Source organism: Eucyclogobius newberryi, unplaced genomic scaffold (genome assembly GCF_026437365.1).
Source record: "Eucyclogobius newberryi isolate DKJ021-1_F unplaced genomic scaffold, fEucNew1.0.hap1 SCAF_17, whole genome shotgun sequence".
NCBI lineage: Eukaryota > Metazoa > Chordata > Actinopteri > Gobiiformes > Gobiidae > Eucyclogobius > Eucyclogobius newberryi.
This window is the reverse complement of record NW_027315801.1, coordinates 34,412,499-34,438,073: the sequence shown is the minus strand read 5'-3', so window position 1 is coordinate 34,438,073 and position 25,575 is coordinate 34,412,499. Positions and strand designations below refer to the sequence as shown.

The following is a 25,575-nucleotide window of genomic DNA, read 5'->3' as shown; positions in this document are numbered from 1 at the left end:
AATGTGTGATGAGGTGAGAACAATTTGAGAACATGCTTTTATTTTTTCAAAGCTTTTTAACATTTTCAAAGCTTTTATTCTAGTTTCTTGGCTCCACAGTTGCACGGTGGGGCTGAAACTAAATAAAATGTATGTATTATCACGTGAGTGTGACGTAGGCGATGCCGTGAATAGACGCGCAGCCTGTGGTCAGATAGATCACCTTTAATGTGTCGTAACTATTTCCTCCCCGACGTAAATTTTGAAAAGACCCGGAATCAGACGCGTCTTTACGCCGCGCGTCATCCTCCTCCTCATCACCGCCGCCGCTCGTCGCGTCTCACGCACGACGTTTAGGAGTTTCTCAGCTTTCCACGGTGAAAACGCCTCTCTCCGCCGCCTCTCTGCTCCCGTAGCATCCTTTCACCCAGCGCACCCAGCCGCCGCCGCGGTGCCTTCCTCCCTCCTCCGGGGCCGCATCACATCCGCGCTCAGCTGGAGGCAGGAGGCGGGACCGGAGCCTGGACCGTGACCCGCACTTACCGGGCGGAGGAGGCGTTTGCGTGCGCTCTCGATGAACCGGAGCGCGGCTTGACACCGGCGGACTGCTCAGGTACGTGGGCGCGGGGGGCTTCACAGCGGGATGACAGCTGCTTTCGCCGGTCGCGGTTCGAGGCTTTGCACGGTAACGACGCGCGGCGGCTTCAGGAGCGCGTTTATGGCCAATGTTGTGGAAAGAGCCGACCGCTTTGTGCCTCAAGAGGGGTGAACGGATGGAAGATGAGGAGGAAGAGGAGGAGGAGGGTGTTGCCTGGGAGCTTTAATTCAACCAATATGGTCGGCAGCCTGCTTGGAAGAAGGGTACCACAGCATCCTCTGGTCCGGCCTGGAGCTGGAGGAGGAGGAGAGGCAGGGCAGGGCAGGGCAGGTGCATCGCGAGCACATTGACTCAAGCGCATCGCTGTGAGACACTTGTGCACTTTTGACTCGCGCGTGTTGTGTTAGAGGAGCTGCTGTGTCCCAGGGCTAAGAGCTAACCCTGATGCTGGGGGGAGATAATGAGCTAATTGCATGCGGTTGTATTGTCGCGGGCGTGGCGCAGGGGGCAGGAGAGGCACATGTGGTGGTGGAGAGCATCACAACACAGGAGGCTCAAGCTTGCATTAAGTGTGCTTTTATTGTGACATCTTTTGAAATTATGTTGTATTTAGTCTGTGCCACTAACTTCTTATCTCACCGTGTCTGTAGCAACTGTGTGATGGATCTATATATATATAAAAAAGAAAGTAGTTCAGGAGTGCAACAGTTTGAAGCAAAGACTAATCATGTAATGAGGTAATAATAAACTATTGAAATGAAGTATTGATGACGTGTTCTCATCTGCTTACACATAATTGCACAATGAATACACTTTGTTTAAGACTTTTGCAGGGAATAAGTACATTTAGTGCCCTGAAATGACAAAACTGAGAATGACAAAGGGACTGACATAAGACTGCATATGGGTCATGTCTTACCACTAAGCAAACATATTCCCTGATTGCAACTTAAAGACACAAATTGCTTGGTTCACAAATGTGCCCATGATTGTTGTAGAAGGAAATGGAAAAGAATAATGTGTTGAGTTCTGCAATGGCGACAAAATATGATCAATCAGAGCCAGTCGGACACAGCCACTTTGTGTGATGTCTCTAATGTGAACTTACACATGAAGAAATGTACCTTTAGTGCAGCTCACATCACAGAACAAGCAGAAGAAATGTACCTTTAGTGCAGCTCACAGCACGGAACAAGCAGAGGAAATGTACCTTTAGTGCAGCTCACATCACGGAACAAGCAGAAGAAATGTACCTTTAGTGCAGCTCACAGCACGGAACAAGCAGAAGAAATGTACCTTTAGTGCAGCTCACATCACAGAACAAGCAGAGGAAATGTACCTTTAGTGCAGCTCACATCACGGAACAAGCAGAAGAAATGTACCTTTAGTGCAGCTCACAGCACGGAACAAGCAGAAGAAATGTACCTTTAGTGCAGCTCACAGCACACAGAACAAGCAGAAGAAATTATGTCTTTTACAGCATTAAGATACAGATTGTTTGGTTTACAGACTAATACAAAATGTGCATGTTCTCCCTGTGCCTGTGTAGTTCCCCTCCAAAACATGCTGGTCAGAACAGGCTGGTCAGAACATGCTGGTCAAAACATGCTGGTCAGGACATGCTCGTCAGGACATGCTGGTCAGAACATGCTGATCAGGACATGCTGGTCAGAACAGGCTGGTCAGAACATGCTGGTCAGAACATGCTGGTCAGAACATGCTGGTCAGGACATGCTGATCAGGACATGCTGGTCAGAACATGCTGGTCAGGACATGCTGGTCAGAACATGCTGGTCAGGACATGCTGGTCAGGACATGCTGGTCAGAACATGCTGATCAGAACATGCTGGTCAGGACATGCTGGTCAGAACATGCTGGTCAGGACATGCTGATCAGGACATGCTGGTCAGGACATGCTGGTCAGGACATGCTGGTCAGAACATGCTGGTCAGGACATGCTGGTCAGAACATGCTGGTCAGGACATGCTGATCAGGACATGCTGGTCAGGACATGCTGGTCAGAACATGCTGGTCAGAACATGCTGGTCAGAACATGCTGGTCAGGACATGCTGATCAGGACATGCTGGTCAGGACATGCTGGTCAGGACATGCTGGTCAGAACATGCTGGTCAGGACATGCTGGTCAGAACATGCTGGTCAGGACATGCTGGTCAGAACATGCTGGTCAGGACATGCTGGTCAGGACATGCTGGTCAGAACATGCTGGTCAGAACATGCTGGTCAGAACATGCTGGTCAGAACATGCTGATCAGGACATGCTGGTCAGAACATGCTGGTCAGAACATGCTGGTCAGGACATGCTGGTCAGAACATGCTGGTCAGGACATGCTGGTCAGGACATGCTGGTCAGAACATGCTGGTCAGGACATGCTGGTCAGAACATGCTGGTCAGGACATGCTGGTCAGAACATGCTGGTCAGGACATGCTGATCAGGACATGCTGGTCAGGACATGCTGGTCAGAACATGCTGGTCAGAACATGCTGGTCAGAACATGCTGGTCAGGTTGGACCACTGTGGCAGTGCACATACTGTGGATAGATACTTTATTGTCATTCAAGGTATACAATATAAAACAAATGTGTGCCTGTAGAATCACATTTTGTTGCCACTTGCACCTCACAGGGGAGGATCCTGGAGGAGCAGTGGCTCTACTCCAAGCTCCTCCACTGTGACTGAGGGGGAGCACCCAGCCACCCTGCGGGGGGAACCCACTTCCCCCGCTTGTATGGTGTCCACAATCTTGTCTTTTTGGTCATAGTAACTTTTCACCTTGTCTCCATTAAAATGCTTTTGCTGGAATGTTTCACAGTTTTGCTTTAAACAATACCTGGTAGTGTCCCCTGCTTGTCTCCATGGAGACAAATACGTTTAATGCCACACATGCGGAAAATTACAGGCAAAGAAATGACATTTCTGTGGAGAAAAAGTTACATAGTACACATTTAACTATCTTGATAATGTAGCAACATTTTTCAAAAAAACAGATTAAACAATGTCCTTTGTCCCCCTTAAACCCTCCTTTTGGCAAGGAAGGAAAAACTACAAAAACTATTTTGTTTTGGCATAGCCCTCGGCGTTACCTCTGCTATTAGCCAATTTAAGACTTTAACCTTTTAATGTTTTTAGAGATTAAATCATTAGAGATTAAAGTAGTTCAGTTCCAGCAGACTGAGCCTTATCAACAAAGGGCCCACACCACTCCAGCTGCGCCACTCTTCAGGGCAGGATCCAGAGGGTGCAAATGACTCCTGGCTGCCCCTGTCTGCCCCTGTCTGCCCCTGTCTGTCTGCTCTCATCCCTCACTGCTCCACTTCTGTCCTCCTCCTGAGCCTGCAAACGTAGCTGGCCGGATATATTGTTACACACAGCGGCTTGTCCTCTGTAAAACGATTCTTTCCGGGAACAGAAAAGGGACAAATATTGGCTAGTTGTTTTTGTAAGATGCTGTTGTTGAGGCGACTTGTAGAAACTGGCTGCAGGTGATGTGCACTAATAAAATGATACGCTGCATTTGCTCCGTATCTGTAGAAAATAGCACTGTGAGGCAACTTCATACGCTCCAAAGTGAGGAGGTGATGTCCAGGCTCTCGTTCTCTCTTCTTCTCGGTGTAACGTAAAACACATGCTTTGAAGACGTACAACTACAGTAGGGGGCGGTACATGCACCTCCTCAGTTCCGCCATTAAAAGTAACACAACAACAACAACAACAACAACAACAAACAACAGTGGACCGGCAGACCCAAACTGCTGCGTCATGTTTAGAATATGATGAGGTGCAGAGCTTATCATTATTATCATCGGTATTTTGTACTTGTTTAGAGTATCACGATATCTTTATTTAGGATACAAGTGCAGACAGATGCCTGAGGGCAAAACAAAAATTACTTGGCATGTTTGTCGGGCCGGATTATAGAGACAAACGGGCCGAATGTGGCCCGCAGTCCATAGTTTGCCCACCCCTGAGTTAGACACTGGAGCAAATCCTTAGGTCCCAGTTTTGAAACATATCTTTTTAGTTATTTTGTTTGCTGTTGGAGGCTCTAACTTTAGACCCTCTCAGTGTTTTCTAAAGCATTTTAAAGGCTGGTGCCATTCTATAGGTTGGCTCCAATGGGAGAGTTAGTATCAGCCTTAAAAACAGTCTTCTTCTTCTGTCAGCGTAAAGACACAAAAGCCCTTTATGTTTTTCGTAATAGCTTCAGAAAGTGGAGCCCTAAAGACGTGATTGTTGTCAGTTGAAAGATTAATATTGCAGGTTTGTGGAGCAAATCCTAAACAAATAATGATGAGGTTCAACATTTGTGGATTTCTACACATTTTAGATATTTCTTCCCAAAGCAGCACATCTCCCATAAGCCCTTGCCCTCCATCTGAGATTCAAACCTATTGACATTTCTCAAATCTAAGGTTATCGGTATTCTGGGAACTGATTGCATCAAAAACAACAACAACAACAAAGGTTTAACAAGGCAATGCATAAATCAGTGAACTTTAAAAAATGAAGTTACTGACTCTACTTGCAAATGTACACAAACATAACCGAAAGATCAACTACAATTCATTTGAAAATGTTGCTTCCTCATTAAATTGATTGGATCTTGATGTACCAGGCTGTGTCCACAAGCATTCTAAACACAAGACTCCTGGAAGGGTCTATATAGTGCTCCACTAACCTTTCTATATTAATGAATGGCTTTATTTCCCCCCTGGGCCTGAGCGTTTCCTACACAACAGCATTATGAACGAGACTACACACACATCTGTCACTAAACAGTGAAGCGCTGAAGCCTCTATATCCTTCAGTGTGTAGCGGTGTATTGTGTGTAGTGGTGTACCTGCAGCCTTGTACCTGCAGCGTTGTACCTGCGCATGTCTGAGTGACTGTGCAGCACATCCGTGTTTAAAGGAACACTTCCCCATAATAACCCTGTCTTAAATCGCCCTCTGATCGAGTGGTAATAGCTCATTGAAACGCTGCCAGAGGTGCGTTTGGAGCCAAATTGTAATCCTCCACAAGATGAAGTGGCACCTCCGAGACGGGCGGGGCCGCTTCAGAGGTGCGTTTGGATAATACAGTGTCACAGACTGGCCCTGTGCTCTGTCTTCATAAATAATGGATCAGGATAAGAAAGGCCGGTCATTATCACTGACTCTCTGTAAGTAAATCCATTATAGTTACTCATTAATACTTTTTGTATGTATTTAGTTATAATGCATGCAGATTATAACTTTACTTTACGTTCATTTAGTTAGTCAAGTTAGTTAGTTCTCTTTCGTCCTTTATTATATGTTTTGATGCTTGAAATGTACAATGTAATGTTAATAAGCATTACCTGAAGTCGATGCATAGTTTAGTCACGTTTAGAAATAGCCGTTATTAACAGTTCCAGTCGACCCCAGTGTTTTGTTTTCATGCATGAACACGAATTACCACGAGGTGTAAATGAAATGCAGAGACTGTTATGCTCTACAAAACACATACGTCATGCTATTTTTAGCACCTTGTTGGGTTATGACTTTAGTTGAACCTCCACCACACTTAGAGGTAAATCGACCACAGAACAGACAATGGCTGCACTGTTTCTCCACCATGTTACAATGTTCCCCATTAAATCCTTTGAGATTTGCAGGAATGTTGGATTTCGCCCTTCACTCCAGCATCGACCAGTCCATGACCCATTTACCAGTCTGTGAGTTGTGACTCCGGCTGTGCGGTGGCAAAGAGGGCGGATCTTCTCAGCTCATGGGATGCACTTTTTATATATAGATATATATAACTATATTTTTTCAATTCACATTCTTTCAACACAGAAATAGTCTAGGATTTGTCCACTCTTACTCTTTAAATACACATTTACTGCCAATTTTGGTGGTGGGCAATATTAATAAAAATAAATGTCCTGATGATTTTTGGAGAATATGCCAAGAAAGATATTCAGACAGTATTATGTCTTATGATATTAGTCTTGTTTTAGTCTTGCTATGTTTTAGTCCTTTTTGAGACCTGGTTTAGTCTTGCTTAAGTCTTGTTTAAGTCTTGCTTTAGTTCTGTTTTAGTCTGGCTTTAGTCTGGCTTTAGTCTGGCTTTAGTCTTGTTTTGGTCTGTCTTTAGTCTTGTTTTAGTCTTCCTTTAGTCTTGTTTTAGTCTTCCTTTAGTCTTGTTTTAGTCTGTCTTTAGTCTTGTTTTAGTCTTACTTTAGTCTTATTTTGGGCCGGCTTTAGTCTTGTTTTGGTTTGTCTTTAGTCTTGTTTTGGTCTTACTTAAGTCTTGTTTTGGTCTTACTTTAGTCTTGTTTTGGTCTCACTTTAGTCTTGTTTTGGTCTTACTTTAGTCTTGTTTTGGTCCGGCTTTAGTCTTGTTTTGGTCTCACTTTAGTCTTGTTTTGGTCTTACTTTAGTCTTGTTTTGGTCTTACTTTAGTCTTGTTTTGGTCTCACTTTAGTCTTGTTTTGGTCTTACTTTAGTCTTGTTTTGGTCCGGCTTTAGTCTTGTTTTGGTCTCACTTTAGTCTTGTTTTGGTCTTACTTTAGTCTTGTTTTGGTCCGGCTTTAGTCTTGTTTTGGTCTTACTTTAGTCTTGTTTTGGTTTCACTTTAGTCTTGTTTTGGTCTTACTTTAGTCTTGTTTTGGTCCGGCTTTAGTCTTGTTTTGGTCTTACTTTAGTCTTGTTTTGGTCCGGCTTTAGTCTTGTTTTGGTCTTACTTTAGTCTTGTTTTGGTCTGTCTTTAGTCTTGTTTTAGTCTGTCTTTAGTCTTGTTTTGGTCTTACTTTAGTCTTGTTTTGGTCTTACTTTAGTCTTGTTTTGGTCTGTCTTTAGTCTTGTTTTGGTCTTACTTTAGTCTTGTTTTGGTCTTACTTTAGTCTCTTTTTGGTCCGGCTTTAGTCTTGTTTTGGTCTTACTTTAGTCTTGTTTTGGTCTTACTTTAGTCTTGTTTTAGTCTTACTTTAGTCTTGTTTTAGTCTGTCTTTAGTCTTGTTTTAGTCTTACTTTAGTCTTGTTTTAGTCTCACTTTAGTCTTACTTTAGTCTTGTTTTAGTCCCGCTTTTGTCTCGCTTTCGTCTCGCTTTAGTCTCGCTTTAGTCCCGCTTTAGTCCCGCTTTAGTCCCGCTTTAGTCCCGCTTTAGTCTCGCTTTAGTCTCGCTTTAGTCCCGCTTTAGTCCCGCTTTAGTCTCGCTTTAGTCTCGCTTTAGTCCCGCTTTAGTTCCGCTTTAGTCTCGCTTTAGTCCCGCTTTAGTCCTGCTTTAGTCTCGCTTTAGTCCTGCTTTAGTCTCGCTTTAGTCTCGCTTTAGTCCCGCTTTAGTCTCGCTTTAGTCTCGCTTCAGTCTCGCTTTAGTCTCGCTTTAGTCCCGCTTTAGTCTCGCTTTAGTCTCGCTTTAGTCTCGCTTTAGTCTCGCTTTAGTCCCGCTTTAGTCTCGCTTTAGTCTCGCTTTAGTCTCGCTTTAGTCTCGCTTTAGTCCCGCTTTAGTCTCGCTTTAGTCCCGCTTTAGTCCTGCTTTAGTCTCGCTTTAGTCTCGCTTTAGTCTCGCTTTAGTCCCGCTTTAGTCTCGCTTTAGTCTCGCTTTAGTCTCGCTTTAGTCCCGCTTTAGTCTCGCTTTAGTCTCGCTTTAGTCTCGCTTTAGTCTCGCTTTAGTCCCGCTTTAGTCTCGCTTTAGTCTCGCTTTAGTCCCGCTTTAGTCTCGCTTTAGTCTCGCTTTAGTCTCGCTTTAGTCTCGCTTTAGTCCCGCTTTAGTCTCGCTTTAGTCCCGCTTTAGTCTTGCTTTAGTCTCTCATGTCAACTCAACAGAAATGTGTTCATTCAAATGTGTCTTTAAAAGTTCCGGTTGAGGCTAAAACATGTGACAAACGTGAATGAAACAACAATCCACCAAAGTGAAGCCGTATTACTTTAGTCCAGGGCCATTATTTCCCTCCCAGGGCCATATTCCAATCCAGGCGAGTAGTGGAGGCCCGGCCCACTATCTATGGTGTGACATTTTTTTTTATTTAAAAAAAATAAATCAAATAAAATATAACTTTTATGTCAAATATAGACTATTTAATCTATTATTCAATTCATTTCACGTCATCTTTATTAAGGATACAAGTGCAGACAGATGCCTTAGGGCAAAAAAAAAAAAAAAAAAATATATATATATATATATATATATATTTTCTTTTTTCTTTTAAATATTACTTGACATGTTTGGCGGGCCGGATTATAAAGACAAACGTGCCGTATGTGACTCCTTGTAACTGGTCGTAGGGCGACTCCTTGTAACTGGTCGTAGGGCGACTCCTTGTAACTGGTCGTAGGGCGACTCCTTGTGACTGGTCGTAGGGCGACTCCTCGTGTCCTCGTAACTGGTCGTAGGGCGACTCCTTGTGACTGGTCGTAGGGCGACTCCTCGTAACTGGTCGTAGGGCGACTCCTTGTGACTGGTCGTAGGGCGACTCCTCGTAACTGGTCATAGGGCGACTCCTTGTAACTGGTCGTAGGGCGACTCCTTGTGACTGGTCGTAGGGCGACTCCTTGTAACTGGTCGTAGGGCGACTCCTCGTAACTGGTCGTGGGGCGACTCCTTGTAACTGGTCGTAGGGCGACTCCTCGTAACTGGTCGTAGGGCGACTCCTTGTAACTGGTCGTAGGGCGACTCCTCGTGTCCTCGTAACTGGTCGTAGGACGACTCCTTGTGACTGGTCGTAGGGCGACTCCTTGTGACTGGTCGTAGGGCGACTCCTTGTGACTGGTCGTAGGGCGACTCCTCGTAACTGGTCGTAGGGCGACTCCTTGTGACTGGTCGTAGGGCGACTCCTTCTGACTGGTCGTAGGGCGACTCCTTGTGACTGGTCGTAGGGCGACTCCTCGTGTCCTCGTAACTGGTCGTAGGGCGACTCCTTGTGACTGGTCGTAGGGCGACTCCTTGTGACTGGTCGTAGGGCGACTCCTTGTGACTGGTCGTAGGGCGACTCCTCGTGACTGGTCATAGGGCGACTCCTCGTAACTGGTCGTAGGGCGACTCCTTGTGACTGGTCGTAGGGCGACTCCTTGTGACTGGTTGTAGGGCGACTCCTCGTAACTGGTCGTGGGGCGACTCCTTGTAACTGGTCGTAGGGCGACTCCTTGTGACTGGTCGTAGGGCGACTCCTTGTAACTGGTCGTAGGGCGACTCCTCGTAACTGGTCGTGGGGCGACTCCTCGTAACTGGTCTTAGGGCGACTCCTTGTGACTGGTCGTAGGGCGACTCCTTGTGACTGGTCGTAGGGCGACTCCTCGTGTCCTCGTAACTGGTCGTAGGGCGACTCCTTGTGACTGGTCGTAGGGCGACTCCTCGTAACTGGTCGTAGGGCGACTCCTTGTGACTGGTCGTAGGGCGACTCCTTGTGACTGGTCGTAGGGCGACTCCTCGTGTCCTCGTAACTGGTCGTAGGGCGACTCCTTGTGACTGGTCGTAGGGCGACTCCTTGTGACTGGTCGTAGGGCGACTCCTTGTGACTGGTCGTAGGGCGACTCCTCGTGACTGGTCATAGGGCGACTCCTCGTAACTGGTCGTAGGGCGACTCCCTGTAACTGGTCGTAGGGTGACTCCTTGTAACTGGTCGTAGGGCGACTCCTTGTGACTGGTCGTAGGGCGACTCCTCGTGTCCTCGTAACTGGTCGTAGGGCAACTCCTTGTGACCGGTCGTAGGGCGACTCCTCGTAACTGGTCGTAGGGCGACTCCTTGTGACTGGTCGTAGGGCGACTCCTTGTGACTGGTCGTAGGGCGACTCCTTGTGACTGGTCGTAGGGCGACTCCTCGTGTCCTCGTAACTGGTCGTAGGGCGACTCCTTGTGACTGGTCGTAGGGCGACTCCTTGTGACTGGTCGTAGGGCGACTCCTTGTGACTGGTCGTAGGGCGACTCCTCGTGACTGGTCATAGGGCGACTCCTCGTAACTGGTCGTAGGGCGACTCCTTGTAACTGGTCGTAGGGCGACTCCTTGTGACTGGTCGTAGGGCGACTCCTTGTGACTGGTTGTAGGGCGACTCCTCGTAACTGGTCGTGGGGCGACTCCTTGTAACTGGTCGTAGGGCGACTCCTTGTGACTGGTCGTAGGGCGACTCCTTGTAACTGGTCGTAGGGCGACTCCTCGTAACTGGTCGTGGGGCGACTCCTCGTAACTGGTCGTAGGGCGACTCCTTGTGACTGGTCGTAGGGCGACTCCTTGTGACTGGTCATAGGGCGACTCCTCGTGTCCTCGTAACTGGTCGTAGGGCGACTCCTTGTGACTGGTCGTAGGGCGACTCCTCGTAACTGGTCGTAGGGCGACTCCTTGTGACTGGTCGTAGGGCAACTCCTTGTGACTGGTCGTAGGGCGACTCCTCGTGTCCTCGTAACTGGTCGTAGGGCGACTCCTTGTGACTGGTCGTAGGGCGACTCCTCGTAACTGGTCGTAGGGCGACTCCTTGTAACTGGTCGTAGGGCGACTCATCGTAACTGGTCGTGGGGCGACTCCTCGTAACTGGTCGTGGGGCGACTCCTCGTAACTGGTCGTAGGGCGACTCCTCGTAACTGGTCGTGGGGCGACTCCTCGTAACTGGTCGTGGGGCGACTCCTCGTAACTGGTCGTAGGGCGACTCCTCGTAACTGGTTGTAGGGCGACTCCTTGTAACTGGTCGTAGGGCGACTCCTCGTAACTGGTCGTAGGGCGACTCCTTGTAACTGGTCGTAGGGCGACTCATCGTAACTGGTCGTGGGGCGACTCCTCGTAACTGGTCGTAGGGCGACTCCTCGTAACTTGTCGTAGGGCGACTCTTCGTAACTGGTCGTGGGGCGACTCCTTGTGACTGGTTGTAGGGCGACTCCTCGTAACTGGTCGTGGGGCGACTCCTTGTAACTGGTCGTAGGGCGACTCCTTGTGACTGGTCGTAGGGCGACTCCTTGTAACTGGTCGTAGGGCGACTCCTCGTAACTGGTCGTGGGGCGACTCCTCGTAACTGGTCGTGGGGCGACTCCTCGTAACTGGTCGTAGGGCGACTCCTCGTAACTGGTCGTGGGGCGACTCCTCGTAACTGGTCGTGGGGCGACTCCTCGTAACTGGTCGTAGGGCGACTCCTCGTAACTGGTCGTGGGGCGACTCCTCGTAACTGGTCGTGGGGCGACTCCTCGTAACTGGTCGTAGGGCGACTCCTGCTGCTCTGTTGCTGTCGCTGCTGTTTCTTTTGATGCACATGTGCAGTGCGGGTGCGACATGTGAAATCTGTCTGTGCTATCGGCCTCTACAGCTCTGGAGCTCTCACACTCGTCGGGCTCAGGCTCTGGCTGAACATAACGATGTGTTTTTTGCCTGGAAGTTTCTAGAAATCGGACACTTTATTGAACGAAATGAAAAAGAACGAAGGTGCCCTTCACAGACACCAGAATGAACATGTTCACGTTATCGTTCGTCAGCAGTTATACAGAGCGTTCAGATCACGTTAGAATAATGAACGCGTTCATGAACTTTGGTTCAATGAGCGCGTTCAGGCACAACACTGCATCATCTCTGTTCTGACACATTGTGATTGGAGGTCCCGTGTCCGCCTCACCGCTCTGTGTGATTGACGTGCCATTTCTGACCTGTCACGTCTGTGTTCTGGTGCTTCTCTCCAAAATGCCGCTCATGGCTCTCGCCCACTGCTCCTGTGTCACCGCGGCGCTCATCTTCCCCGTCTTTCACCCGTGGGGCCTTCTCAGAGTCTCCCTTTATCTTATTTCGAGATGCGTGACAGACGAGGTGAGGCGGGGGTTACCGTGGCAACTGCATGTTAAACAGGCGTCGTCATAAGGACTGTTTTCTCCTTCTCCTCCAAAACAAGTCATGGAGTGTAAACGAGGGTAAAGTCTGATGCTGTTGTTTGTAGATCTGTCTGAAAAGACCAGCAAAATGTTACAATTTGTGGCTATGACGACGATGTCCTGGTAAAACATGTTCAGGCAAGATAATGAAATGGCTGAAAAATATGGAATCAACAATAGAGCTCCTGCTCCCACGTGATTATGTCGAGGAGCCCATTATGGAAGAGAAGAAATAGCGGTAATGAATGACAAGCCTGAAATGTTGTGAGTTTTTGGAGTTGTCATTTAACGAAGCCGTAAATAACAAAACTTCTTAAAAACGTATCAGATTCAAGATTTAAGAGTGTCTTTTTATAGAAAATACATCACTTGTGCCCTAAACGGGCTAAAGTCACTTTCTATGTTCTAATGTTATCAAAAAGTGTCCTCGGAGATGTTTGTGAGGAATAGACTTTATCATAAAAACCTGTGCGTACTTTTACTGGTGTTTAATGAAAATGATGTGAAAAATGTCTGACCCGACGAGCTAATTCACTCATGACAAAGGAATAAACACCGGTTTAGTTTGTGATTTAATAATGATACAACACTGTTTTTGAAAAGCATTTGTCATTGTTTTCCCTTCAAACTCTCTCTCGCTCTTAATTAATAGAATACTAATGAACAGAATTGCCCAGACACCATCTTAGAAGAAAAGGAAGATTATTTTGCTCATAATCTGTGAGAACATGAATGATCCCAACTGACACTTCGATTAGAACTTATTCCAACACTGCAACATTTACGCTCATATTCCTGACACAAGATATTCAGAAAATCCAAACATTTTGCCATTTTCCTTCTTTATGCACCAGAGATGTTTGTTCTTTTTTACATATTTGGCTCCCAATCTGCTCTGCTCCGTTGTTTCCTGTAGACTTTTGCCTTTGGATAGAGACATATTTTTGTTCCTGTGCTCAAATTCTCCGAGTTGAACAGAATGTGAATATGCTTATATGAATAACTTCTACAGTCATACTCAAATACATTTAAACACTCAATAATGTATGGCAGCGTTTGAATTAAAATCTCAAAAGTTCTAAAACTGTCTGAATGCATGAGAATAAATGTTGTGTCTTTGTGCAGTGTTATAATGAGCCTTTGTCAAGTCATTTTTCTATTTCCTGATAACTTCCTGGACTAAATGAAAGCCTGATCACCTTTTGCTGCAGTGAATAAAAGAGAAGGTTTCCATTAATATTTCAGATAGCATCTCATAAATCAAACACAGTGTAATGACAGCCCATTGTGGGAGATTGGAGCTGCCTGCTTTGTTTTAATCAAATAGGATTAGCGTTGGTGACCTGCTCTGCTCCTATAATAATAATATGGATATTACTCATTCAGCGCGCTCTTTGTGTTGAGCTAATGATGGAGCACATTTCTGCCTTTTACAACGTGAAACTGCAGAATTGTGGGACTGAAATTGTACTTTCAAAATGAAAACAAAGCAATATACAAGCTTGTTTGAACGTGCATTACCACACGTTTCTGTGCGTCTCCATGTTCTATATCTGGTATTAAAATCTAACATGAAGCCAAAGGAAAGTGCAATATAAAAGGATGAATGAGCAGGTCAGATCTGTGGAGACTCCATCCTTGATTGTAACAGCACTTGAATCCAGACATGATGCAATGTAAAAACACAGGATTATAGCCCAGGGCCAACTTTCATCTGCTGTCCAAAGGGACCGGGGTCACACAAGGGACCGGGGTCACACAAGGGACCGGGGTCACACAAGGGACGGGGTCACACAAGGGACCGGGGTCACACAAGGGACCGGGGTCACACAAGGGCCGACAAGAAAACACCTGCAATTGAATAAATGAATGACAAGTAAGTTTAATGAGAGGCAAAGCTATAACTTGAGAGACAATTATACGGCAAACTCCCCAGCCTGAAAAGTGTATTTAACTCAGCTCCCGGGAGCCGAGTTTTATTTCACTTAATGCAAATTATCACAACATTAGGTTTGAGGGATTGTTTCGTTTCTGACACACTGTGTGAATTCCTGCAGCAGCTGTGGGACAACCTGACTCCAAACTCTTAAAGGAAACAAGATACACCTCACCCTAAATGTAGCACTGTGACACGGGGCCAAACACTCAATAAATGCAATAGTGTGAAACAATAAGTTACTAATAGTTTGTTGCATAGTTAGACAATCTTAATTTTAATAATGGTGCGATTACATCCATGTTTAGTAATGTACTGTCCCTGTCAAATACACGAATAATGTATTAAACCTATGTAGATCTGGGATGAACATGCAAACTCCGCACAGAAAGGCCTGTCGGTTCCAGGAATCTAACCTGGGACCTTCTTACTGTGAGGCCAGAGTCTTAATTACTACAATGACCTAATAACGTTAAGAGAAAACCTGTAATTCATTTATATAATTTCCGTAAACCTGGCTGAGCTACTGTAAATTCAGCAGAACAACCCTGAAGTGAAGCGACGCGCTGCCCCCCCCCGGGCCCTCCTCCCCCCCTGGGCCCTCCTCCTCCCCCGGCCCCTCCTCACCCGGGCCCCTCCCCCTGTGTGCCGGGTGAACTGGCAAGCTCATTGCTTTGGAAGTCCATTCATCTATTCCTGTTGTGCAGTGACAAGATTTGTAGCCGCGCTAACGTTCAGGCTACGCTCGTGCTTCCGAGTCTGCTGAGCTTTCGGACAAACCTGCTGCACTAAATGTGTGTGTGAGCGGCCCCCGGGACAAGGACACAAAGCTCCTCCCACTACCCCCCCATCCTCCCCGTTTCTGCCCCCCCCGCACTGCACATGCCCGGGCCTGGATTGATGGACGGGCTGCGGGTGTCGTTAAGGGGAAGTGGTGTATGATGATTAGATGGACGGGCTCTTTGGCAGGGGGCAGTGATTGGCCGGCAGACTGTGCGGCCTCTGCAGACGTGAGAGAGCAGAGAGCGTGCGGAGCCTACGGGTGCAGAGCCTACGGGTGCGGAACCTACAGGTGCAGAGCCTACGGGTGCGGAGCCTACGAGTGCAGAGCCTACGTGTGCGGAGCCTACGGGTGCAGAGCCTACGGGTGCGGAACCTACAGGTGCAGAGCCTACGGGTGCGGAGCCTACGGGTGCAGAGCCTATGTGTGCGGAGCCTACGGGTGCAGAGCCTACGGGTGCGGAACCTACAGGTGCAGAGCCTACGGGTGCGGAGCCTACGAGTGCAGAGCCTACGTGTGCGGAGCCTACGGGTGCAGAGCCTACGGGTGCGGAACCTACAGGTGCAGAGCCTACGGGTGCGGAGCCTACGGGTGCAGAGCCTATGTGTGCGGAGCCTACGGGTGCAGAGCCTACGGGTGCGGAACCTACAGGTGCAGAGCCTACGGGTGCGGAGCCTACGAGTGCAGAGCCTACGGGTGCGGAGCCATCGAGTGCAGAGCCTACGGGTGCGGAACCTACAGGTGCAGAGCCTATGGGTGCGGAGCCTACGAGTGCAGAGCCTACGGGTGCGGAGCCATCGAGTGCAGAGCCTACGGGTGCGGAACCTACAGGTGCAGAGCCTATGGGTGCAGAGCCTACGAGTGCAGAGCCTACGTGTGCGGAGCCTACGGGCGCAGAGCCTACGTGTGCGGAGCCTACAGGTGCAGAGCCTACGGGTGCGGAACCTACAGGTGCAGAGCCTACGGGTGCAGAGCCTACGAGTGCAGAGCCTACAAGTGCGGTAGGCAGAGCCTACGAGTGCGGAGCCTACGAGTGCAGAGCCTACGGGTGCGGAACCTACAGGTGCAGAGCCTACGGGTGCAGAGCCTACGAGTGCAGGGCCTACAAGTGCGGTAGGCAGAGCCTACGAGTGCGGAGCCTACGAGTGCAGAGCCTACGGGTGCGGAGCCATCGAGTGCAGAGCCTACGGGTGCGGAACCTACAGGTGCAGAGCCTATGGGTGCAGAGCCTACGAGTGCAGAGCCTACGTGTGCGGAGCCTGCGGGCGCAGAGCCTACGGGTGCAGAGCCTACGTGTGCGGAGCCTACGGGTGCAGAGCCTACGGGTGCGGAACCTACAGGTGCAGAGCCTACGGGTGCAGAGCCTACGAGTGCAGAGCCTACGAGTGCGGTAGGCAGAGCCTACGAGTGCGGAGCCTACGAGTGCAGAGCCTACGAGTGCAGAGCCTACGAGTGCAGAGCCTACGGGTGCAGATCCATTATTTTGGTCAAATCCCACAAAAAACAACAACTTGTTTGTTATTCATTCCTAAAGAATCCAACTTGTAAACTTAACCTGGCATCAAATTGTTCGATTATGATTCAAACTTTTCCTGGTTCCTACATAAGATCTGGTAATAACAGAAACAGCACGTGTCACGATTTGAATCCTATTGCATTTTCTCACTGCTTTGTAGTTTTATTCAACAACATTGGTCATATGTGGGTGTAATCCCTCATTGGTCCAGGCGTGTTCCATAGTAGAAAAAGCTTCAGTTGTTTCATCTGGACTCAGTTTGAAAAATTAGACGTTTCGACTCTCATCCAAGAGTCATTGTCAATAAAAGAATTTAGGTCTCTTTCCACTTCAGGAAGGCTCCGCCCAATGGGCTGGACTTACCACAGAATAGTACAAATATCGGAGTTCTCGACCTAAATTCTTTTTCGTTGGACTCTTGGATGAGAGTCGAAACGTCTAATTTTTCTAACTGAGTCCAGATGAAACAACTGAAGCTTTTTCTACAACATTGGTCATATTATCTTGTCTTTACCTGCACAGTACAACCAACATTAGAATTTATGATTGTTGAAAATTGTCCTTTGTGCCATTGGAAATTGTATGAAATGTGTCAAAATACGATGATGACATAGGGACTTAGACAGTAAAAGTTAGGGTTAAGTGTAAGAAAAGCTCCTGCAGTATCGTTCTAATGGTCTGAGTTATCTTTGCTTTCTGTTTCCTGTAGCTCACAGCACTACAATTCATATTTTTTGTTGTCTTTTTTTTAATATACATTTGAAAAGTTCGGCGTGCCGGATTAAAACGTCTGGCGGGCCGGATGTCGCCCGCGGGCCTTGTATTTGACACATGTGGCCTAGCACAACTATGATCTCTGTTCCTTTCTCGTTCATCCTCACATTCTGAGTCATTACCGTGGTGCATGCTTTGAGTTGCGCAATGAAAATGACAATAGAATGCACACAAAAAATCATGCTATAGGTAAAAAAATGAAACCCTGGAACAATCATTTCTGAAACGTATGAGATTCTTGTATACTTTTGTACTTTAATCTAAACTGGCAATCTTCTTCAACGTGTTTTGGAGATTTGAAAGCTGTTTGCTGCAAATGTGATAGCGACGCAGCCCTGCACTTGCACAAGAGCTAACACCTAATGCTTTCTATAGTGTATTCCTGGAGGATCTGTGTAAATGTGATGGCTCTGGTGTCGGTGGATCTGCAGGTAAATGGCTCCGGACCAAGCCTCTCTGATCGCTTTGATAAGGACATCTGCTGCAGTATGGAACAGGGAGCACGTCCTGTGGTTTCCCATCTGCCTCTCATGATCAGCTCCTTTATATTCAGGCTACACTTTGATTTAGGGCGTTAGAACACAGAGAATGACACTGTTTTTCTGTTTGTTAGGACAATAATGATATCGCGGTCGAACAAAGATGAAAAGATGATGTTGGAGTCTTTATTTTCTTCACCCGTCGATACGAGCGGAGCAACCAAGGACCTTTCACTAGACCTTCATCTTCACCTGGATCTTAGTCGGGAGTACCTAGACGGAGGATTAGAGCACAGCGTCTCAAGAAAACGTTTTAATCTTAGAATTTTGTCATGAAATGTACGTTTACATGGAAAGAGCAGGTCACATGTTATTAGCATTTAGCTGAAGCTAATGCTAATAACATGTCTTATTATACATGTAACTATCACTAACACAAAAAAACAAAATAAAAACAACAAATGTTCACAGGTTTACATTCGGGTCCCTCACGATTCAATACACGATACACGGCTCACTATACGATGATATCACGAATCTGCGATACATACGATATTCGATGTATTGCTCATGATCTTCTACAATACATCGCTATTTTCTAACGAACCCGATACGTTTTTACAATGTTTTTCTTTGTTAAACCGCGACCTGCCCAAACTCTAAATGAAACGCACCCATTTTAACGACCAAAACTGTCAAAATGTCAAATAATTCAGGGAAATTGTACCAAAAATGACTCGTGGCGATGTATCGATACAGCAGCCCACGATATCGATACTGTATCACCAAATGTAGTATCACGATATATCGATGTTTTGATGTTTTGGTATATGTCTTAAGGAATATGTCTTAAAACAGGTTTAAAATTGGACCAGGCCAGTTTTCTTGTGCAATTAAAACTACAAAAACACACACATGAACCGACATTGATTCATCTTTTCACGCTCGACTTTCAGGACTTTTTTTTGGACTTTTCTGTTGGAGATGATTGCAGTCCAGGCCGGAACTTGTGTCGTACATCTCTGTCCCGATGATGTATTGGGAACGCCGCCGTGTCCCATTTTTCCAACGCTATAGAAAAAGGTCCCTATAGACTCTGCAACACGTGAGGCAGAATTCAGAGAGAACAATGTTAGTATAATAGTTATAAGTTGGTGTCTTGCTACAGTTACAATGAAAAACCTTTGATTGAAACTGTTTTGACGTCGCAAATATCTCACATTCAAGCCTCACCACATGATTGAATTGTTCAGAGGCGACATATCTTGGCTTTTCTCCCAGATACTCAAGGAAAACACCTGCTTTATGTCAAATTAACTGACGTAAACGCTTTGATAATGAATTGCTTCTTGTAGGTCATTCTTAAGTCACTTGTTTCAGCATTCGTTCTGTTTTTTGGGGCTTGGTGTGAGTTAAATATAGCGTGGGAGATCTGAGCTACTTTCCAAAGATCTATTGAGCGTTGTGGCTGTTTTTAGGGCAGCGTTCTCATTGTTTGTAAAGGCAGAGAGTTGTTGGTGCTGCGCAGACTACGGACGACTGTAAAACAAAAGGTCACGTCTGAAAATGGTTTTATTTTCACACTGACACTGACACATCTGAGAGCCGTGAAAACAACACGATTATCATTCAAAGTCTGACGGTGAAGGTGCAATTTTGATGGTGAAGGGTCCGCCACCTTCTTTGCTTTGCCTTGAATGTTCCACAGTATGGCATTAAGCTGTCTCCATGGTGACAAGTAGGAGATAATGTTACCATTCAGATCTGTGGAAAGATGAGCCTGCTCTTTTCCAGGTATTTTTGAGGAATATAAACAAATACCATACTTTAAGCAGCTACTTTTTAAGAGATATGTTTACTGTAGATATATATGTTTACTGTAGATGTATATATATTTACTGTATATATATATATATTTACTGTAGATATATGTTTACTGTAGATATATATGTTTACTGTAGATGTATATATATTTACTGTATATATATATATATATATTTACTGTAGATATATGTTTACTGTAGATATATATGTTTACTGTAGATATATATGTTTACTGTAGATGTATATATATTTACTGTATATATATATATATATTTACTGTTGATATATGTTTACTGTAGATATATATGTTTACTGTAGATATATATGTTTACTGTAGATGTATATATATTTACTGTATATATATATATTTACTGTAGATATGTTTACTGTAGATAGATATATATTTACTGTAGATATATATATATATTTACTGTAGATATATATATATATATATATATTTACTGTAGATATATATATATATATATATATATTTACTGTAGATATATATATATATATATATATATATATATATATATATATATATATATTTACTGTAGATAGATATGTTTACTGTAGATATATAAATATATATTTACTGTAGATATATATATATATATATAAATATATATTTACTGTAGATAGATATGTTTACTGTAGATATATATGTTTACTGTAGATATATATGTTTACTGTAGATATATATATATATATATATATATATATATATATATATATATATATATATATATATATATATATATATTTACTGTAGCTGTATATGTTCACTGTAGTGATGCAGTAACATGGGGACAAGCAGGTGGTGAATAATCCACTGGAACATTTACATAATGCACCTTTAAATGATTAAACAAGTCACTTGCATCACATTGTGCGACTTACATGTTCTAAAATAGAAACATGATCAAATATATTCGGACAAATCTTTTGAAGCTCTGACGACGTCCAAGATAAACTCAATACTTAAAATCACATTAGGCGTGTGGCGGCGCTGTCCATCATAACATCCATTTAAACCTGTGATACATGGGACACATATTACATTTATTCTGACAGATATTAAAGAGAATGGTAAAGCCGTCTTTAATGTTATCAATATTTTAGAGTATTGTGCACTCAATGCTATTTGACAACAGAAACTTAATTCTTCTTCTTCTTCTGATGATGATGAGTTGTTAGCGTCACACTGCGTCAATGGAAAGCTTTTTATAATAATAATAATAATACATTTCCCAAATAGCTTGAAAAGTGACCCTGATCGGAGCGGTTTGGGTGATATTTGACATTCTACACAATAACAAATTAAACTTAAAACTTAATTAAAATGAAAATAATGAAGTCCCCCAGATTCAAAGCCAATTCAACTCAACTTTATGTGAATTTGCCCAGTGATATTAAAATGCTCGGTTAACTTTTGGGGTCGTATAAAATAAGGAAACAGCTAAGTCCAGGGTGGTCTTTGAGATTTGGGCAAATGGACCCACATTTTTTTTAATGTTTGAACCAAGCCACAAGCCGTTCCTTCTCTTTTTACAGCCGAAACTCCTGCAGCGTCTGGAATCTCGCTCCTCTGTGATGTTAAAGACTTGGGATTTTTGCAGATGGCATTATGTTTCCTTGCACAGCGGTGGGATCTGCCAAAGGAGAGCAGAAATTCTCTTTCCGGCTCAGAACTGGCACATCACATCCAAAATGGTTAATGCTGCACTTTGATCTGAAAGCTACAAAACTGAGCAATTACCGGCGTCCAAAGCAGGAGGAGGAGGCAAAGCCGACCGACAACATGCAGTCATTTTAAAGTGCTATTCTATGGACAAATGTTCATGATTTTCTAATTTATTTGGTGTATATATACCTATAGTAAATATAAATGATCATTTTACATAAATCAAGTAGCTACTTGTAAAATTGAAGTTAAGCTAAATTATTTTATTATTATTTATTATTTTTTATTATTATTATTTTATTATTATTATTATTTTATTATTATATTTTTATTTTTAATTTTAATTTTTATCTTTTTGTTTTTTAATTTTTTTCCTCCATTCCCTATTAAGATATAAGAGGAGTTTTGTTTTTGAGTTTGTAGTTTTTTTGTTTTGTTTATAAGAGTTCTTCTATTAATTCCCATTTCCCTCTGTATCTACTGCGTTGTGACACCGACATTTCCCCATGTGTGGACAATAAAGGAATATCTTATCTTATCTTATCTTAAATTGAAAACTCTGTAGAAAATCACAGGAAGTGACATCACACTAGGGACACTCATTCCAAAGTTTATTCAGACTTTACACACACAAAAAACATTTAGACACGTCACCACCAGTTTGTCCAAAAATATAAACCCCAACTAATCGATACTAAAACACACTCATTTAAACAGGTATTTTTATTGACTGAAAGGAAATTTGACCTTTTAAATATTGTTGTAGTGTCGAACAGACATGATCTTAATCTGAATTACACCATGTGGTCAAATTAAAGCAGCTACTATTATTCTGTGTTTGAATATGATGTTCCAGTGTCTGAAAAGGTTTATTTTTGTATTATTTGTAGTCTTTTCAAATTGTAGTATTCAGTATTGAGCTGTTAAAACTGTGGTTACCTGTCACAATAAGACATTGTTGCGTGTGATATTTACTACTGCTGCAAGATATATCCCAATAAACAATAATACTGAAACTACTTAATGCCTTTGACACAATAATCTCAAATAATCCCGGTCATTTTTTGTCTAAATGTACAATATAGTTAAAAGCCATGTGCTGAATTACATAAACAGCAGAACAGAACCTTCATTTGTAATATTATATCTACAGCACAAATTAATCAGATTACAAAGCAAAAACAACAAATTCCCAACTAGAGCAAGGAAAAGGTTCACATCATAAAAACTGAACCATAAAAACATTGTTCCATCTCCTTTTTATTGCCCTAATTGTGGTATTGTGTCAATTGCACAACTTTTCCAGCAAAAACAAATGACAACCCACGACTATTGGCGCTGTTGTAATTCTTGCAGTATAAATATACATCCAAGTGACTTTTAAACAATAGCATTTTGTCAGTTCTCCTCGATTAAAAAACATTTTGGCACATTTTGTTCACCTTGCCACAGAAACTGCGAAATACACGACCGCCATTGAAACTAAAGCTGTCCCATTGCCAAGTATTACATCAATCCACCGCCCTCTGTCCTCGGCTTTCATCAGCAGAGCACCTCACCAGCCTGCACCCCTCACCAGCCTGCACCCCTCACCAGCCTGCACTGCACCCCTCACCAGCCTGCACCCCTCACCAGCCTGCACACCTCACCAGCCTGCACACCTCACCAGCCTGCACCCCTCACCAGCCTGCACACCTCACCAGCCTGCACCCCTCACCAGCCTGCACCCCTCACCAGCCTGCACACCTCACCAGCCTGCACCCCTCACCAGCCTGCACACCTCACCAGCCTGCACCCCTCACCAGCCTGCACACCTCACCAGCCTGCACCCCTCACCAGCCTGCACCCCTCACCAGCCTGCACACCTCACCAGCCTGCACCCCTCACCAGCCTGCACACCTCACCAGCCTGCACCCCTCACCAGCCTGCACCCCTCACCAGCCTGCACACCTCACCAGCCTGCACTGCACCCCTCACCAGCCTGCACCCCTCACCAGCCTGCACCCCTCACCAGCCTGCACCCCTCACCAGCCTGCACTGCACCCCTCACCAGCCTGCACCCCTCACCAGCCTGCACCCCTCACCAGCCTGCACACCTCACCAGCCTGCACACCTCACCAGCCTGCACCCCTCACCAGCCTGCACTGCACCCCTCACCAGCCTGCACCCCTCACCAGCCTGCACCCCTCACCAGCCTGCACACCTCACCAGCCTGCACCCCTCACCAGCCTGCACACCTCACCAGCCTGCACCCCTCACCAGCCTGCACACCTCACCAGCCTGCACCCCTCACCAGCCTGCACACCTCACCAGCCTGCACACCTCACCAGCCTGCACCCCTCACCAGCCTGCACCCCTCACCAGCCTGCACTGCACCCCTCACCAGCCTGCACCCCTCACCAGCCTGCACCCCTCACCAGCCTGCACCCCTCACCAGCCTGCACACCTCACCAGCCTGCACCCCTCACCAGCCTGCACCCCTCACCAGCCTGCACCCCTCACCAGCCTGCACACCTCACCAGCCTGCACCCCTCACCAGCCTGCACCCCTCACCAGCCTGCACCCCTCACCAGCCTGCACCCCTCACCAGCCTGCACCCCTCACCAGCCTGCACACCTCACCAGCCTGCACCCCTCACCAGCCTGCACCCCTCACCAGCCTGCACCCCTCACCAGCCTGCACACCTCACCAGCCTGCACCCCTCACCAGCCTGCACCCCTCACCAGCCTGCACTGCACCCCTCACCAGCCTGCACCCCTCACCAGCCTGCACCCCTCACCAGCCTGCACTGCACCCCTCACCAGCCTGCACCCCTCACCAGCCTGCACCCCTCACCAGCCTGCACTGCACCCCTCACCAGCCTGCACCCCTCACCAGCCTGCACCCCTCACCAGCCTGCACCCCTCACCAGCCTGCACTGCACCCCTCACCAGCCTGCACCCCTCACCAGCCTGCACACCTCACCAGCCTGCACACCTCACCAGCCTGCACCCCTCACCAGCCTGCACACCTCACCAGCCTGCACCCCTCACCAGCCTGCACACCTCACCAGCCTGCACCCCTCACCAGCCTGCACCCCTCACCAGCCTGCACCCCTCACCAGCCTGCACACCTCACCAGCCTGCACCCCTCACCAGCCTGCACCCCTCACCAGCCTGCACTGCACCCCTCATCAGCCTGCACCCCTCACCAGCCTGCACCCCTCACCAGCCTGCACCCCTCACCAGCCTGCACTGCACCCCTCACCAGCCTGCACCCCTCACCAGCCTGCACCCCTCACCAGCCTGCACCCCTCACCAGCCTGCACACCTCACCAGCCTGCACCCCTCACCAGCCTGCACACCTCACCAGCCTGCACCCCTCACCAGCCTGCACACCTCACCAGCCTGCACCCCTCACCAGCCTGCACACCTCACCAGCCTGCACACCTCACCAGCCTGCACCCCTCACCAGCCTGCACCCCTCACCAGCCTGCACTGCACCCCTCACCAGCCTGCACCCCTCACCAGCCTGCACCCCTCACCAGCCTGCACACCTCACCAGCCTGCACCCCTCACCAGCCTGCACCCCTCACCAGCCTGCACCCCTCACCAGCCTGCACCTCACAATGGATGCATCAGCTTTGCAGTTTTTGACCACGATATTGTAAATGTAAAAGAAGGAACATTGTAAAATCACAATCTGTTTTTGCGCCATAGGAAAAAAAGCACATGAACTTGTAACTGGACCACGTTGGCGCTGGTTTAATTCCCCGTGTTTGATAAGCAGGCGGCGTCCAGCAGCTGTCAGCGCCGGCTTTTGCTCCATATTTTCGCTACTACTGACATATTTTATAGCTATTTGGTTTGGCTGAGCGGCGGCGTATGATGCATGGGCTGCTGGGTAAACTGACACGCGCATACATCAGGTTTCAAAAAGCAAAATTGACAGAGGCTTTGGTTTTGGGAGATGTCATGAAGACGGATGGCGAGGGGCAGGAGTAAACAGTGCGGTGCGGACAGAACTCTCTCAGAACAGATCATCGGCGCTCATGTCGCCTGGCATCGATCGCAGGTGGAAACAGAAGGAGACGGAGGAGATTCGAGCGTCCGCTGCTTTTTACGGCGTGATCTTAAAGGTGTAGATGAGCGGGTGGAGCCACGAGGTGAAGTTACGGGTCAGATCCGTGGAGAGGCGACACCAC

At 46.5% G+C, this 25,575-nt stretch overlaps 1 protein-coding gene across 1 annotated transcript in view; it reads left to right on the top strand.

Moving 5' to 3' along the window:
* The first annotated feature begins 486 nt into the window (after window positions 1–486).
* LOC140363552 (band 4.1-like protein 1) overlaps window positions 487–25,575 on the top strand; it is a 101,933-nt gene continuing 76,844 nt past the window's right edge. Inside the window, exon 1 of the mRNA XM_072450183.1 lies at window positions 487–592. The gene's annotated coding sequence lies outside the window, so the exon portion shown is untranslated. The remainder of the gene's footprint in view (window positions 593–25,575) is intronic.